At 34.4% G+C, this 15,395-nt stretch overlaps 1 protein-coding gene across 1 annotated transcript in view; it reads right to left on the bottom strand.

The window, feature by feature from the left end:
* The window catches only part of STX17 (syntaxin 17), a 53,115-nt gene that overhangs the window by 24,509 nt on the left and 13,211 nt on the right, over nt 1-15,395 (bottom strand). The window lies entirely within an intron of this gene.

A 15,395-nucleotide genomic window follows, 5' to 3' on the forward strand; every position in this document is an offset into this window, starting at 1 on the left:
CTGTGTGTTATGTGACTCCTTGTTCCTTCGTCCAACATGTCTGGTCCAACTTTTTTTTCTCTAATCAATTACATTCTGGGATCCAATAGAAAAACCCACATTGCATGTATTATGTATACTGTTCTAAAAGATCTTATTTTGTGTTCTGTATGTTTCAGAATACCAACACTGCCATATAATGTAAAAAGAAAAATCCAGATATAAACAATGCAGTCAACTAGCCAGCATACCAACAAAAACACCAATAAACCTTGAACAACAACAAAAAAGCAGTCCCATACCCAGAAGACTAGAAAAGGAAACAATAAGAGTATAATATGACTCCTCAAAAGAACAATAAAAGCCAGAAGACAGCAGAATGATACATTTAAAGTATGGGGAAAAAACTGTCATCCTAAAATTTTATACCCAGCAAAAATATCTTTCAAGACCAAATGCAAAATGAAAATAACCAAAACTGAGGGAATTTGTCTCTAGCAAATACATAGTAAATATGAAAGTGTCCTTTCAGAAAGAATAATAATTAATCTTAGATATAAAGCAGAAGATGCAGAAAGAAACAAAGAGCAATGGCAAAAATAGTGAAAGTAGAGGGGCTGAGGTGGCTCAACTGGTTAAGCATCCAACTCTTGATTTCAACTTAGGTCATGATCTCATGGTTTGTGGAACTGAGCTCCACATTGGGCTCTGCACTGACAGCACAGAGCCTGCTTGGGATTCTCTCCCACTCTCTCTGCCCCTTCCCCACTCACTCTCACTCTCCAAATAAACTAAAAGAAAAAAAAAACAGTAAAAATAAATAAATAAGTAAACGTGTGATGACCAGTAACAATTCTAAAACAATAATAACGTAAGGGTTTTTAATATATGTATAAAATTAAAATATATAAAAATAGCATTTAATTTGGGGGGCAAACATACAACTAAAATATTCCAAGGTACTTGTATAATCTATATTGTTTATGGATGTTGTTGTAATTTCTAGTAAAAGAGTATATAATTCCAAAACTAACAGAGAACAGTTAGATCAATAAAAAATAAAAGTGAAAAATGGAGATGAAGAACACAAAATATGAGGAAGAAGTAGAAAGCACACAAGAGAGTATAAGATTTAAACCTAAATACGCCAATAATTACATAAAACATAAATCAAATAAATGTTCCAGTTAAAAGATAAAAATTTTCAGACTGAAAAATATAAATACATCTAAAACATACAGACAGTTCAAAGTAAAATGATAAAAAAATAAACCATGTACAGCTGAACAACCTTAAACAACATGGGTTTGAATCTATAGATTCAACAAATTAGAATAAATTTTAAAAAGATTTTTTGTTTTGGTGGAGCCTGACAAGCTGATTCGAAAATGTATATGGGATTGCAAGGGTGCCTGGGTAGCTCAGTCAGTTGAGCATCGATTCTTTATTTCAGCTCAGGTCATGATCTCACGGTTCATGAGATCCAGCCCCATACCAGGCTCTGAGCTGACAGCATGGAGCCTGCTTGGGTTCTCTGTCTTTCAATCCCACTACTCCCCTGCCCTTCCCCAGTTCATGGGCACACATAAGCTGTTTCTCAAAATAAACAAACTTTTAAAAAATGTATATGAAATTGCATATATAGGGCTTGAGACCAGCTTTGAAGAAGGTAGGAGAACTTCCTCTATTAGACACTGATTATAAAGCCACAGTAATTAAGACAGAGTGCTACTAGTTCAAGAATAGAGACAAATACACCAATGAAACAGATAGCCAAGAAACAACCCAAACATATATGCACTGAATTGACAACAAAGGTGCCACTGCAGGGAAGCATCTTTCCAAAGCACAGTACTGGGTCATGTGGCTATGCGTATTGGAAAAAGATAAAACTGGACACACCACACCATACACAATAATCAACCAGATGGACTGTAGACCTAAATGTGAAAGGCAAAACAATAGAATATCTTTATGACATTAGGGTAGGAAATACTTCTTAAATGTGGCACAAAAAGCAACAAGAAAAAATGATAACCTTGGNATATTGGAAAAAGATAAAACTGGACACAATAATCAACCAGATGGACTGTAGACCTAAATGTGAAAGGCAAAACAATAGAATATCTTTATGACATTAGGGTAGGAAATACTTCTTAAATGTGGCACAAAAAGCAACAAGAAAAAATGATAACCTTGGCTATATTAAATTAAATGAACTTCTAAATCATCAAGAAACATAACTAAGACAGTGAAAAGGTTAACCACTGAGCAAAAGAAGATAACTGCAACAAATATACTGATAAAATGGTCACAGACAGAATAAAGAATTTTCATAGATAGTAAGAAAAAGACAAAAACCCATAGAAATGTGGGCAAGAACCCAAAATGGGCACTTCTCATGAACAAACAGTTACTCAATCTCACTTATAGTCAGGTAAATGTAAACTAAACCATAATTAGCTACCCACTAGGAAGCTAAAATTAAAGTCTGACTTTAGTAAATAGTGGTGAGGATGTGGAGGCCACATGAACTCACATTCATTGCTTGAAGGAGTGTAAAATTAGTACGACTATTTTGGAAAATAGTTTGGCATTTTACTACAGTGAAAATAAGGATGCCCAATTTCCAGAAATGTATGTACATGTGTACATACGTAACAGAAATGTATGTACATGTGTACCAGTAAAAATATACAAGAATGTTAATAGCATTTGTAATAGAAACTGAAAACAACCCAAATGACTATCAACATATAATAGTATATGTTTACCATACAATGGACTACATACTGTAATGAAAATGAATGAGTACTGCGATAGGCAACAACACAGATAAATCTCAAGCCAGACACAAAACGTATATTCTGTTCAATTTATATAATGTTCAAGAACAGACTAAATTAATGTGTAACACATTTTGGTGGTAAAACTATAATGAAAGACTAAGAAACAGTTACCATATAAATCAAGAGAGTGATTACTTTTGGTGGGAAAAAGGTGATTGTTACAGGGAAGAGGCTATGAGGGGTTTCTAGGATGCTGGCAATTTTCTATTTTTGATCTGAGTAGTAGTTACCTGAGTGTTCCCTGTATAACAATTTGTTTAGGTGTATATTTGTGTTGTATGCATTTACAGCACGCGTTATATTTCACAGTAAAAAGTTTCAGTAACATTTTTAGAAAAAGCACATTATATTAACCTGATGGCCAAGCAAGCTAAGAATTGAAACAAGTCAAGTTTGAAGGCATTTGGGTAGGGTGAAAAATAAGTATCAATCTCATTGTGGGAAGTATATTACCCACCATCTTGCTGGATAAAAGATATTAATTCATTCGACTAGATTGTGAAGTTTGGAATAGAGACTACACCTAATTTCTTTACCATTGTATCCTCAAGGCTATATTTGATCCCTGATATATGGTTTGATTCAATAAACATAGTAAATGAATGAATGCTTTCTTTATATTTTCCACAAAGTGGCAAAGCAGTAATCCAACAACAACATTTATCTCCAACTATCAAGAATGTAACTAGATTTGTTCCCTAGAAATGCATAATATAAGTCACTAGGCATATGAAACACGTCATCTTTCATTAGCTGTAAGAAATAATGAAAGGAACCACTTTTTAAAAATTAATTCTGACATACAAGGATAAAATAGTGAAGTGGGAATGAAACCCATGAGAAGAAGCAACAATGCCATCTTGGAGTTCTTAATAGTTACAAAGGATACTTTAGGGAACTGAATCAAATTTTTCTGGAGAAAACAGCTGTGTGATGCCACAGAAATTATATTGTGATAGGAAGATCTGTTTTGAAAGAGAAAGTTTCTAAAAGGTGAAATCCTAACATAAACAAAAAAGTTAATCTGATAAGAAAGAAAAGAAAGTGGCATCTGAAGAATCCAATATGGTTGTATAAGGTGTGCTATGGTAAGTTTAGAATTTTAAGAGACTTGTTTTAAAAAAAAGAAAGAAAGAAAGGCGTGTGAACAAGGATGACTACAAAAGAGCGGTGTGAAACAAGGAGAATCATGTAAGTAAAGTAGGAGCCCAGAATGAGCGGAGGCAGATGAAAAATGTTAAGAACAATAAAAAGGATTTAAAAAATACATGTAGAGCAAGAACAAGAAAGGAGGATTAGGTCTACCGCTTAGGGCAGATGGTATAATGTTAACAGATGATGCAGAAAAAGCAGAACTACCAAACTACTATTTTGCTTTTGATTCTCTATTAAGGAGATGTATTCAAAATTGAAAGGGGAATAAGAAACATACTCAAAGGAAACTTGAGACACCATACTGTAAGAATCTAGACAGGTTTCATGAAAGAGGTAAGATTTGAGTTTACCCTAAAGAACACTAGGAAAACAACATACTAAATAGACTAGACTGGGGAAAGAGGTGGAGGACAAGGGTAGAAGTTTTCTAAGCACTATATTTTATCAATTTTTGGACACAATATCTTTCCCACATTCTGACATCTCTGAAATTGGAATGCACCTTAAAATGGATGTCAAAAAAGTGCAATGTGTCCTTTTCTGGCAGCACTTTTTCTTACACAAAACAATGTCGCGTCTTACAACAAATGTACCTTAGATTTAATTTTCTCCCTGAGGTTCTATAGGACCTATGCTAATCAGAGAAGAGGTCAAAAATCCTAAATCCTGATTATCAAGCTCATAAATGTTTCAAGGCAAAACTAAAATTTAAATTCATTGGAAGCTCAAAATAATCTGAAATAATTTACCTTCTAATAGCATTCATTTTGGAATCTATTGTATCTTCCTTTCCATTTCCCACCAGGCCTTGATTCTCTCTAATCTTTTCTTCTGTTCTCCTAAGTTCTGTCTACTATCCTCACTTCTTCTTTCCTCCTTATCCCCTCTTTTTTATTGCTTCTCCCTTTCAAAATCTCTTAAGAAATTTAAAAAGTACATAGCTCAACTGTTCTATATTTATTACAGTAAAATTATGAAAGTCACGTTTTACTCCTACAAGTTCCACGGCTGATTTTATTTATTTCTTATTTTCATCACCTACAGAACTTGGACAGACTCTCTGTAGAACAGTATCTTTCTAAATGTGGTCTGAAATTTACTATCTCAGAATCTCTAAGGTGAGTCCCAGAAATCTGTGTTCTCAACAAGTTCTGTATCACCACTGCTACGGAGACTAGGCTGATCAAGTTTCTTCCATAAAATCCAAGTTAATGTTCTTTAGTGAATTATTACACCAGTAACAATTTCCAACTTCTTTACTTAATTCCCAAATTTGATCACAAAATCTTTCTTAATGTTAATATTTTCTTATCCCAGAGAAGAAAACTAGTAAACTTATTCCACTTGCAGTTTCAAAACATAATACACAGACTTCTGCATCTGCCGAGTTTGTAGAACAGAGGACTGAAATACTAGAGAGTAGAGAGCTGAACCGAAAGAGAATCCTGCACATATGCAGGGGTACAGTCCTCAAGTATGTAGCAAAGAACTGGATCAGAATGTGTATGTGGGAAAATTACTTGAAGCTAGGAGAAAAAAATCATCCAAAAAGATTAGAGGGAACAGTGCTTAGTACTCAAAGCTTTAAACAGTGTCTGTTCCCACCAGCTAAACTGGAAAAACTCTGAATTCCCAGGGCACTGGGTAGAGCACTCAGAAAGGTTTTACTGCAATAGTGAGGAAATAATCAGCCCTAGACTGAGCACTGTTCCAATCAAGCCTAATAAATCATAAAAGTTAGACCCAAAAGAACCAAACTGTTTCCAAGTATTTTAAGTGTATTCCAGAACAAATCTCAGTAAGATTTATAGGAACATAAAAATATCTAGGACTCAAAAAAAAAAAAAAAATCTAGCACTCAGCCAAGCAAAGGCCTCCCAATTAAAGGTCACCAGACACACAAAGAAATAGGAAAATATGACCCAAAATGAGAATAATCACTTCATTGAAACTAACCCAAAATTGACATAGATACTAGAATTAGCAGAGAAGGATATTAAAGCTTATAATAATTGTATTCCATGTGTTTAAAAAGTTAAGGAGAGATATGGAAAATATAAAAAGAGACCCAAATCAGGGTGCCCGTCTGGCTCAGTCAGTAGAACAAACATGTGACTCTTGATCTCAGGGTTGTGAATTCAAGCCCCATGTAGTGTGTGGAGCCTACTTAATTAAAAAAAAAAAAAAAAGGGAAAAAAAGAAAGGAAGGAAGAGGGAAAAAAAGAAAGGAAGGAACCCAAATCAAAGTTTTAGAGTTGAAAACTACAATGCATGTGATGAAAAATGCACTGAATGTATTAACAGCAGATTGGACATCGCTGCTGCTAAGACTAGTAAACATGAAGCATGAAGGCATAGAAATAAAACTATCCAAAATGAAACACAAAGAGAAAGAGGAATCCAAAAAATTGTAAGATAACTTCAAGCAGCCTAACATATGTGTAATTGGAGTCTCTGAAGAAGACAGACGGGAAAGGACAGAAAAATATATGAAGAAATATGGCCAAAAATTTTTCAAATTGGATGCAAACTATAAACCTAGAGATCCAAGATGCTCTACAAATTGAGAGCACAAGAAACGTGAAGAAAATGTCATAAAAGCGCATCATAATCAAAGTACTGAAAGCCACTGATAAAGGGAACATTGTAAAACCAGCCAGAGAATAAAGACCTACTACATACTGAGAACAAAGATAAGAACAAAACATTTCTTACTGGAAAAAAACGCAAGTGAAAAAAAGTTGAAAACACCTCTAAAGTACTGAAAGAAAAAAGTAATATTGAATTCTATATATAGCAAAATTCCTTTTATAAACAAAGGCGAAATAAAGGCTTTTCATACATACAAAAACAGCACTTTTCATCACCAGCAGAACTGTGCTCCAAAAAATGTTAAAGGAAATCTTTTAGGCAAAAGGGAAAGTAGAGCAGATGGAAATATGGTTTTACACAAATGCATTAAACACACCAGAAATGGAAATGCCACAATATATCAGGTTTTTTTCCTTTAATATCTAAATCACTTGAAAAAGATAATTTAGAGTTTAACATTATGGAGTATATAACATATATATAAGTAAAACATACGACAACAATAGCATAAAGACATGGAGGGGAGAAATAAAGGCATATTAAGTTTCTTAAACATATGTGAAATAGTATAATATCACTTAAAGATAAACTGTAATAAGATGTATGCTATAAACCCTAAAGCAACCACTAAAATAACAAAACAAAAAGTTAGTTAGCAAGATAAAGAGATACAATGAAATAAAAAATAATTCAAAATAAAACAGAAACATCACTAATCAAATGAAAATTAAAACCACAATTAGATACCAGTAGAGACCTATTAGAATGGTAAAATTAATAGGACTAACCATATCAAGTGTTAACAAGGATATGGAAGAATTGGTAGCAATATAAGATGGTACAACCATCTCATAAACAGCTTGGCAGTTTATTACATAATTAAGGAATAAAAACTATATGATCCAGCTATTCTCATTGATAAGTATTTATCCAAGATAAATGAAATCCTCTGTTCACACAAAGTCCTGTACTCAAATGTTCACAGCAGCTTTATTTGTAATAACCTCAAACTGGAAATAACCCAAATGTCCATCTCTCTTCACAGATGAAGAGCGAAACAAGCTGTGGTATATTTATACAACAGAATACCTACTCAACAGTGAAAAAGAATGAAATACTGATTTACATTATAACAATGAATGAACCCTTGAAATATTTATGCAGCATGAAAGAAGCCAGACAGAAAAAGATATTTCATGATCCTATTTATATAAAATTCTAGGAAATCCAAACTACTGCACAGTGGCAGAAAGCAGGTCAGTGGCTGCTGGAGTATTCAGTGTGTGTGTGTGTGTGTGTGTGTGTGTGTGTGTGTGTGTGTGCGTGCGCGTGCGTGTATGGAGAATGAGAAGGGGTGCAGAGGGATGTGAGAGGGAGAAGGCAGAAGGAGAGTTACAATGGGGTACAAAGGAACTTTTTAGGGCAATGGATATATTCACCATCTTGACTGTAGTAACAGTCTCATGGTATACACATATGTCAAAACGTATCAAATTATGTACTTTATTGTATGTCAATTAACACCACAAGAAAATTGTTTGGGACAAAAAAGCAGAAAGAAAATGCAAAACAGTATCATATATTATATATGTATAGTCACATGCACAGAAATTATAAATACTTGGTGTCTGGCTGGCTCAGTCAGTGGAGGATGCAACTCTTGATCTTGGGGGGTTGTGAGTTCAGGCCCCAGGCTGGGTATAGAGCTAACTTAAAAAAATAAAAAGGAATGAAAAATTAAAAAGAAAAAAGAAATGATAAATACTTAAATCAGGAGAAAAGAGTTCCTTCAGATAAAGATAGGAACAAGGAAAATGGAACCAAGGAAAGGTACACAAGGGATTTCCATGGTATTTCTAAAGTTTTCTTTAAAAAAAAAAAAAAGGAAGAGGGGTGCCTGGGTGGCTCAGTCGGTTAAGTGACTAACTCTTGATTTCAGCTCAGGTCATGATCTCATAATTCATGAGTTCAAGCCCCACATCAGGCTCTGAGCTGACAGTGCAGAGCCTGCTTGGGATCTCTTCTTCCTCTTTCTCTGCCTCTCTGCCCTACTTCCTCCCTCCTCTCAAAATAAATAAACTTTTAAAAAAATTTAAAGGAAGAAATAGTGACAAAATGTTAATATTTAACAAAGTTGGGTGATGAGTACATAAGTGTTTACATTATTTTTACTATTTTCTTTATTTTTTATTTTCTTATTTCTGAGAGAGAGCGAGCATGAGCAGGGGAGGGTCAGAGAGACAGAGAGATACAGAATCCAAAACAGGCTCCAGGCTCTGAGCTAGATGTCAGCACAGAGCCCGACATGGGGCTCGAACCCACGAACCATGAGGTCATGACCTGAGCCAGAGTTGGACGCTTAACCGACTGGGACACCCAGGCACCCCTATTTTTACTATTTTCTATATTTTGTATGTTTGAAGTGTATGTGTGATTTGTCAAAAAGTTACTTCATCGTTAGGTTGATGGCAGGTAGTTCCTTATTCCTAAGTCAAGCATATAATGTCAGAATCATTTACTAGGGCTACAAAGGGAGTATGTAAAAAGCTAACATATTAGGTCTCTGACACTCTATAAAAATTGTTTACACATGTGTGTATCTGCATTTTTCTAAAAAGTAAACTCACAGTATCCTCATTATTATATTAGCCACCTAACTGGTACTCTTATTTCCATCCTTGCTCCTTTAGAACCTATACTTTTCATAACAGCCAAGGAGATTCTTTAAAGTTGTATCAAGTCATCATCTGCTCAGATCCTTCCAAAGGCTTTGTACCCAACTTTAAGTTATCACATCCTGCAAGATCTTCCTGACCTCATCTCCTATGTTCTTCTCACACCAGCCACATTGACCTCCTCAGTACCCTTTAAATATGCCACACATCCTCGCACCTCAGAGTCTTCCCACTTGATTTCCTATTACCCAAGGTTTATACTTTAACTTCCTTCAAGTCTCTGCTCAGATGTCATCAGAAACCTTCCACAACCACCATATATATAAGTTCATCACCTTCTGTGATTTTTTTTGTTCTCTTTAACCTGCTTTACTTTTATTCCATGGTACTTATAACCATCTAAATATTATATATTTATTAGAGGTGCCTGGTTGGCTCAGTTGGTTAAGCATCCAACTTTGGATCAGGTCATGATTTCATGGTTTGTGAGTTTGAGCCCCGCGTCGGTCTATCTGCTGTCAGCACAGAACCTGCTTCAGATCCTCTGTCCACCTCTCTCCTCTTATAAAAATAAACATTTAATAAATAAATAAATATTATGTATTTATTTTAAAAAATTATGTCTCTGCTTTTTCCAGTCACCATTCCAAAATATTAAGTTCAATTAATGACAACAAGAATTTTCTTGTTTTGCTCACAGCTATATCCTCAGTGTCTAGAATATCTAGAACATAGTAAAAGTTCAAATGTTTCTGCTCTTCTAATAATATTCAGATCAGAAAGGCTATTATTATGCCAAGTTTTGAAAATATGCAGCATATCCACAAGTTAGATAAATGGGGCTACAGTCAATGAAATAAGTTTAAAAACAAGAAAGTATAGTATCTCAGTAATTAAGAAGCTTGCAGTAAGCAAGAAGTAAACTACAAACTATGGCCAAACTCTCAGTAAAATGAAGGTGACATACCTCTCTCTTTAGCTCTTTAACTAAATGTAATAACTAGTTAGGGCTTTCCCCTCCTTCTTTCAGAAGTATCCTGAAGTTTTGTCTAAAGATTAAAAGATATGTTTAAACATATACTTATCTGTACTGATAAATGTAAAAAGTAATTATTCTGAGTTAATTGAAATTATGAAAAATGGCTAATTATGTATTTAATGATTAAAAGAGTGGCTATGCATATATTTGCTTTTGTTAAATATTGATTGAAGGATTCCTAATGTGTTTTTACAACATGTAATTCTGAGAGCAAATTGTGTACAGCTAAAAACATTTGGTATCAATAATAACTTGATTTCCTTACAAACATAGAGCACAAGTCCACTGGTAAACATTTAAACAAGTTAGAGTAAATACATTCTAGACATTTATTATTAAAGGCTCCAGAGTCATAACTGTTTAATTAGAATAAATCTGGACTATTCTTATGTTACCTAACTACTACACAACAACTTTACACTTATTTCAACATCAAAAGGCACCAAAAAGAATATATACATAGTTTTGAAAATATTAACTGAAACACCAAAAGCAATAAAACTCAAATGAGAAAAAGGTCTCCATTCATTTATTCAACACATATCTAATGAGGATCTACTATACACGTATTAAGTGCAGTACTTCACTTTCTATCCACCTGAGTTAATATTAATTCCAGATTAGATTCCTGCACTGCCACTTATTAAGGCCTTGTGCACTTAATACACTAAGTTTCTCTGTTCTTCATCCATCTTTATCTTTAAAAAATGAGGATAACACCCCTTACCCAGCATCCAGACAACTGGCACTATACCACTTACTGATCTCTATAATACATTTGACAATTATATATTGACTTACTTCCTTTACTAAAGCCTTAAACTATTATTTAAATATTTTTTAAGTGTTTATGAATTCCCATCTAGGTAAGTTTTTTCAAAGCAGAAACTGATATATTTTTCATAATCCTCTAATAACAGCTAGTATTATTATTATATGTTAAGGACTTGGGGAGGATGGCAGGGAGGACTAAGCTTTTTAAAATATACATTTTATACTTTTGTATGACAAGCCAACCCAAATGGGGAAAAGTGATGTAATTACAATGTGTTTTAAATTCAACTAACAAAAAGCCAGCTCTTATGTTTAGCTTGATCTAGCAGTTAAATCTGAAAGCATCAAATCAAGCTTATTCCAATTCCTCCTATTAACTGAATACCTACTGTCTGAAAGGAGTTGTGTAAGCACTTTGCACACATGATTAACAATCCTTATAATTATCCTGAAATACAGCAGAATGAATGAGATTTTACTTTCTGAAAAAACATTATGTATAAATAGAATTAAGAATTCTTTTGCAGAGGGATCTATTGTCATTTATAACATCTTTTTCTAAAAGGCAAATTTGAACAAGCTTGTTTATAACCGTTTCTTCCAATAACTAGAAAGCCAGATTAAAAAAAAATACAAGAAATCAAAGTAAGAAATCAGGAAAAAGGGGTGATCTTATAAGAGAAGAAAAATACTACTCAAAAAAATAAACAATAAAGGGATTTAGACTAATTATTCAAAATAAAAGGAATTTAAAGATAATCAGCAGTAAATCTATCCATGAAAATTAATTATATTTCTATATACACTCTCAAGGTAGAAAGCATAATTTAAAAGGACATTTAAACCTCCCCCCAAACACACATACACACCGTAAAACTGTAAAGTACTTAAGAACAGATAAAGGAAATAGATGAACAAAATAATTGTAAGCCCTGTTTTCCAGTCTTAGTTGCTGCATAACAAATTCCTCCAAAACTTAAGGATCTAAAACCACCATCTGATTTTGCTAATTATTTTGTAGACCAGAAATTGAGGACCTCCTCAGTCAGGCAGTTCTCACTTGGAGTCTCCACGGGGGTGAGTCAGGCACCCTCTGAGGCCATGGTCATCCAAGAGCTCTAATGTCTGAGATGGCTCATACTCGTGGCTGGCACTTGAGGCTCCAAGTTGCTAAGAGCTCAGCGGTGGCTGTGGCTCTCTCCCACAAGGGGATATTAGGACAGCTGGACATTTCACATGATGCCGAGGTTCCTGCAGAGCAAGCACCCTCAGAGAACCAGTGGAATCTCTCTGACCTTTCTGACTTGCCTCAGAAATCAGGCAACATTATTTCTGCCTCAGCCCAGGTTCAACAGGAAGGGATTCAGACTCTACCTGCTGGTAGGGGAATAGCAAAGTCACTGCGTAGAATTCCAAATAGAATGGAAACATCTTGCAGGTATTTTTTTAAAGTGCAATCTACCATTATCTGTATGCAGAATATTAAACAAAGACATAAAAAGTGCAAGAAATCCCATATTCATAGGTAGGAAAACTGGACATTGTAAACATGTCAATTTTCTCTAAATACATGAATAAATCCAATGCAATGCCCAAATTTCCAACAATATTGTGTATGGACTTTGGTAAGAAGATTCCAAATTTTATATGGAAGACTAAAGGGCCAAGTATAGCCAAAACACTCCTGAAAAGGAAGAGTAAGATGGAAGCACTGTCTTACCAGATATCAAGCCTTATCATAAGGCTGTCATAATAAGATAGTGTGGAACTTGATGGAGAAACAGATGAACTGACCAGTGGAACAGAAGGACCAGAGACAGGGGCCCCTAGGTGGTTCAGTCAGGTAAGAGTCCGACTTTGGCTCAGGTCATGATCTCAAGGTTCATGGGTTCAAGCCCCACATCAGGCTCTGTGCTGACAGCTCGAAGCCTGGAGCCTGCTTCCAATTCTGTATCTCCCTCTCTCTCTCTCTGTCCCTCCCTCACGCCTTCTGTCTCTCTCAAAACTAAACACTAAAAACTTATTTACATTAATAAAAAGAAAGACCAGAGACAGACTCATACATATGTGGAATTGTAATATGTAAATAGCACTGCAGAAATCAGTTAACAGTGAAAGACAACTGGTTTTCCAAACGGAATAAAGGAGATTTTATTTGTATCTACTTCATATCACCAATTTCAGATGGATTAAATACTTCAGTATTAAAAGCAAAACACTGAAAACATCCAAAAGAAAATATCAGAAAATATATTCTTGATCTCAGGATAGAGAGCATTCCTTGAATAAGACACCCAAAGCATGACCATAAAACAAAAGATTGACAAATTAGACTACGTTTAAATTAAGAACTCCTTTTCAACAAACACAGTATAATGAAAGTAAGAATATAGTTCTTACTATATATAATAATAAGAAATCTATAAACTCTATTATAACTATTCATGAAATTGTCCAAAAATAAGTTTTACACAAACTAGCTAAGAACTAGCTATACACAAAATTCAGAGCATATATGAATAAAACTAAGCAAATACTTATATCTAAAAACAGTTTCAATCTCATTCTTTTAATGGCACACATATATCTTTTGTGACAGATGGAAGTCATTAATGGAGGTCAATATATTCTTTAATCAGTAAACACTTTGACCATAACCACTGTTTCAAGAAAATAAGTGATTTTTACTAACATATTAAACAGTGAAGATGGCAAGAAATCCTAGTCATAATAATCCCACTGACATTTACTTGCTTAGTACCATTCAATAAACACTGAGTCTTTCCAAACACCAGGTACTAGGTACTGTGGGATACACAAAGAGCAGAGACACAATCCCTGATCTTCCGGCCTATAATCTAGTTAGCAAGCAGTAAAATGCATATTTAGAGAGGTAGGTCAAATTTCTACTAGACCTCAAGTCAGTCTGTTTTTCTCTATCTCCACTATCTCTGTAATTTCTATGAAATGATCTCTTGCATTCATTTCATTCTATCCCAATCTATTCACTACATTACAGCTACAGTAACCTTTTTGAAATGCAAGAAGATCAAAGATGCCTTCTTTGGAGAAACAGACTCTAGATTCAGAAACACCAGTCACAGGACTAAAAGAAGGCATTTATGTGAAAGCCTGTACTGAACAATGAAAGTCCAGCATCCTTCACCTCGCCTGTTTTTATGACTGAAAAATCAGTGCCTACTTGCCCTAGGAGGAGGAAGAGGATTCTTCTTTACAAAACTGAACAAACCTCCAGCTACTGATGTTTGGAGGTTCATCTAAGGAAAATGCCATCATTTGCTGACTCTTGCAATTAAAGATTTAAAAAAGAGACAGAGAGAGCAAAGAAAAAACACAGAGTAATAAATTACTGAATAATTTAAATTTCCCAGAACTAAAGAACATCAATTTTTAGACTGAAAGAGTCCAACACAAAGCACATCATCATCAAATTTGAGAACACTAGGGACAAACAGACTACAAAAGGCTACCAAGGAGGAAAAAAAAGAAAAAGATCTCATTCAAAAATTGGGAAATCACATGATATCAGCCTTATTAAGAGCAACACTAAACTAGAGAATCCTCAAATCTGAACGAATACCAACTTGAATTCTATACCTACTGAAATTAGCAATCACATGTGAGGGAAGAAAAGGGTATTTTTTGAATCATAACAACTTAAAAATTTACCTCCACGGTACCCTTATTTGAGAGCTACTGAGAGATGTACTCCAACAAAACAATGGAGTAAACCAAAAATCAGACAGACATGATACCCAGGAAGACAGGAACCCGACACAGCAGCTGAAGGAAGTCCCAGGACAGCAGCTGTCCAAGCCTAGAAAGTTAGGTCCAGACTGGAACTCGGAGAGGGCTTCAGGAGGGGGTTTTCAGGATAAAGAATGGAAGTAGTATATTTCGGCATATGAAAATTATTACTGATAGCATGTAGCAAAGATGTGGAGCATTTAGAAAAAAATTAACTACAAACACACAGAAAGCCAGGAAATAAAAAATAAGAAAAAAAGAGAGACAACAATTAAGTTCAAGAAAAGCAAAGACTGTATTTCACTATTTGGCTTAGAAGAAAACAGTATTTTTATAATCAAAATACTAAAATACTGATTTATAATTTAACCAAAAATCATAATATATGTATTTGTATAGGGATAAAGTACAAAAGCAGGGTAGAAAGCTAGATCTCTACACAGGATGGCAACAAGAGGTGATTTCTGACCCTGATTAATTAAGAAATATTATTCTCACATTATATTAAGAAATAGAGTTAAATACCAGGGAAAATGACCAAAAGGATTAAAAGTGGTTTCTTTC

The sequence above is a fragment of the Crocuta crocuta genome, unplaced genomic scaffold (genome assembly GCF_008692635.1).
Source record: "Crocuta crocuta isolate KB4526 unplaced genomic scaffold, BGI_CrCroc_1.0 scaffold431, whole genome shotgun sequence".
Taxonomy (NCBI): Eukaryota; Metazoa; Chordata; class Mammalia; order Carnivora; family Hyaenidae; genus Crocuta; species Crocuta crocuta.